The sequence below is a fragment of the Oryctolagus cuniculus genome, chromosome 1 (assembly GCF_051225735.1).
Source record: "Oryctolagus cuniculus isolate XC-2025 breed Fujian yellow rabbit chromosome 1, ASM5122573v1, whole genome shotgun sequence".
Taxonomy (NCBI): domain Eukaryota; kingdom Metazoa; phylum Chordata; class Mammalia; order Lagomorpha; family Leporidae; genus Oryctolagus; species Oryctolagus cuniculus.
This window is the reverse complement of record NC_142867.1, coordinates 223666906-223670022: the sequence shown is the minus strand read 5'-3', so window position 1 is coordinate 223670022 and position 3117 is coordinate 223666906. Positions and strand designations below refer to the sequence as shown.

Genomic DNA, 3117 nt, shown 5'->3' with positions numbered 1-3117 from the left:
GCTAGTTCAGAAGTGGAGCAGCCTGGACTCAAACCAGCATGAATTTGAGATGCTGGCACTGCAGGCGGTGGCTTTACCCGCTATACTACAGTCCTGGCTTCCTGGTTCCCTCTTAAATGGCCACAATGGCCAGGGATGGGCCAGGCTGAACCCAGGAACCAGGAACTTCTTCCAGGTCCCCCATGTGGATGTAAGGGCCCAAGGACTTGGGCCATCTTCTGCTGCTTTCCCAGGTGCATTAGCAGGGAGCTGGATTGGAAGTGGAGCAGCCATGGGACTCAAACCAGTGCCCATATGAGATGCTGGTGTTGCAAATTACTCCACAACACCCACCCCAGCAGATTTATTATGTAGTTTTCTGGATATATAGTGATTACCCTATCCTCTTAGTGGATTGCTCAAATGCAATTTCAAGACATGAGTTTCGGCAGAAGGCCTGGTGGCTGGTAGGAGGTGGGATTCCGTCCCTGCTGGGCTGTCACCCACTCTGGGCTGCGGCAATGGAGCTGAGCTCCCACTACCTCCGAGAGAAGCTGCAGCGTGACCTGGAGGCAGAGCATGTGGACGTGGAGGACACGACTCTGAACCATTGCACCACCAGCTTCCGAGTCCTGGTGCTGCCGACCAAGTTCGAGGGGAAGCCATTGCTTCAGATACACTGGCCGGTGAACGAGTGCCTAGCGGAAGAGCTCCTGCACATCCACGCGTTTGAGCAGAAAACTCTGACCCCAGAGCAGTGGGCCCAGGAGCAGCCGAAATGAGGGACCAGGACTTGTACAGCTATTAAAAAAAAAAAAAAAAAGACATGAGCTTCTTCTCTACTTCCCTAAAATGAATAAATCCCTGAGAAATGATAGGAATGTGTTAGGTGGCAGCTTCCATTTCATATCTGCTCATATCCCAGAAAGCTTCCCCATGCCCAGAGGTTCTGCATGGGCAGGTGACATGATTATCCTGCAGATGCTCCTGACTCCAGGGCCAAGCTATCCATATTTTACATTTGAAAATCATCTTTCAGGTAAGGCCAAGTGAAATGACCTTTGCAGAATGAACTAGACTGAAGTCAACAAGAATTTATTGAGCAGGGAGTATGTGGCCAGGACCGTCAGTCATGGCTGAGTTTACAGGGAGGAAGAAAGCATGGACACTCCCCTAAAGGAGAGCCCAAGTCAGTGAAGCAGACGAGATGAACACGGTTAAAACAATTAGAGAATTTTATGGGCACTTTCATCCTCTAGTCATGCTGTTGTGTGCCCTACATCTGAATCTGCTTTCTGTGCTTTGGGAGTTTGCTACTTTATGAATCTTGATAAAAAAAAATTTCACTTCACAGTATAGAAGCTGAAAATCTAGATATAGACTTTCTCAATTACCCAGGGAATGAGGGCATGGTTGACCAATCAGAGGTGCCAGACTGGAGCCAGTAGTATACAGAAAAAGATAAAAATTGGACTGGGAAAAAATTCATCATTGTGGAAGTAGTGGCATTTGCCATGTTTCAGGGTACTAGTGACAAAAGGAGTCAAAGGTGGCAGCAGAAGTCTTATTCTAGGGAGTACAGGTGGTGCTGGCTATAGTGCCCAATGTTAAAACAGTGGAGCTGTTGAGGGCAATTAACCTAGTAGTTACAATGCTGGGTAAGATGTCCACGTCCCAAATCAGAGTTTGATATTTGACTCTGGCTCCTGACTCTAGCTTCCTGCAAATTCAGATCGTGGGAGGCAGTGACAATGGCTCAAGTAATTGACTTCCTGCCACCATGTAGAAGACCTGGATTAAGTTCCTGGGGGCATCTCTCTCTCCCTCTCTCTCTCTCTCTCTCTCTTTCTACCTATATCTTTGTATCTATCTCTTTTTAATTAATTAATTAATAAAAAAGGGAATCAACGGGGCCATCAATATCCTCTCCTGATTCCTCATGTACCATGATAGGTTTTTTCTGTGAAGTGCTTTTTTCTCTAGGCCTTCCTATTGATGCTGTGAATTTCTCAATATCTTTCCATTTGTTTTCCAAGGGGCTTAAGTTTAACCAGAGTCTGTTTCTGTTGCTTGCCCCATCTGCTCTGAAAAACACTACCTTATTTATGGTTTTCTATATTTCATGTTTCTCACCATGGTATTCATGCATGAAATTCCTTCACTCTAAACAATTCTTCTCTCCTGGGCTCCTATTATCTCCTCCTTATTAATCCTATTCATCCCCATTATTCAGTCTCAACTTGAATGGCATTTTCTTACAGTGGAAGCTCTACCTGAGCTGTTGGATCACTTCTTTGTATCCACTCTCACCACCCTATATTCTTCCTTTGAAATACTATCCATGTTTGTGACATCATGATTATTGGTGCCTCGGTGCCACATTGTCTTAATCCATTTGGGCTGTTATAACAAAATAGCATAAACTAGGTAATTTATAAACAGTACAAATGTCTTACAGTTCTGAAGTAGAGAGGTCCAAAATCAAGGCACCAGTGATTCAGTGTCTGGTGAGGGTTCTCTCTCTGGTGACATCTTGCTGCATCCTTGCATGGTGGCAAGGGTGAATAAACACACTTGGGCCTGTTTCATAAGAGTACTAATCCCATTCATTAAGGAGGAACCTCATGACCTAACCACCTTCTAAAGGCCTCACCCCTTTCACCATTATGTTGAGGATCAGGTTTCCACATATGAATTTTTAGGGGGCATAAGCATTCAGATCATAGCACTCCTGGAACTAGACTAAAGACCCAGGAGGGTAAAGATTATGTCTCATTCATAGTTGTCTCCACTACCTAATACAATATTAGGTATATGGAGTGAGTACCATTTGAGAAGACTGAACAGGAGAAGCAGTTAAAGACTGTTAGGATATGTGGCATACATGATAAAAATCTATAGTCATTCTGAGAGGGCTATAGAAACAAAGAGTGATCAGGGAAGGTTTTGCATGGCAGGTGGAGCTAAGTTAAACTATTTCTGGGATTTGATCTGCAGGAGGACAGGGGAAGCACATTTCAGTTCAAGGAAATAGCGTGGATGTAAGAGCAAGAAAAGGACTTTTAATTGTGTTCTCAGGACATAGGTAAGGGCGTTTTGGCTGGAAGAAGAGGTCTGTGTACAAGAGAAAGAACAGAG

At 44.6% G+C, this 3117-nt stretch overlaps 1 pseudogene; it reads left to right on the top strand.

Annotated features, from left to right (window-relative positions):
- Nucleotides 1–495: 495 nt before the first annotated feature.
- LOC108178777 (bolA-like protein 2 pseudogene) lies at nt 496–782 on the top strand (annotated as a pseudogene).
- Nucleotides 783–3117: the final 2335 nt, after the last annotated feature.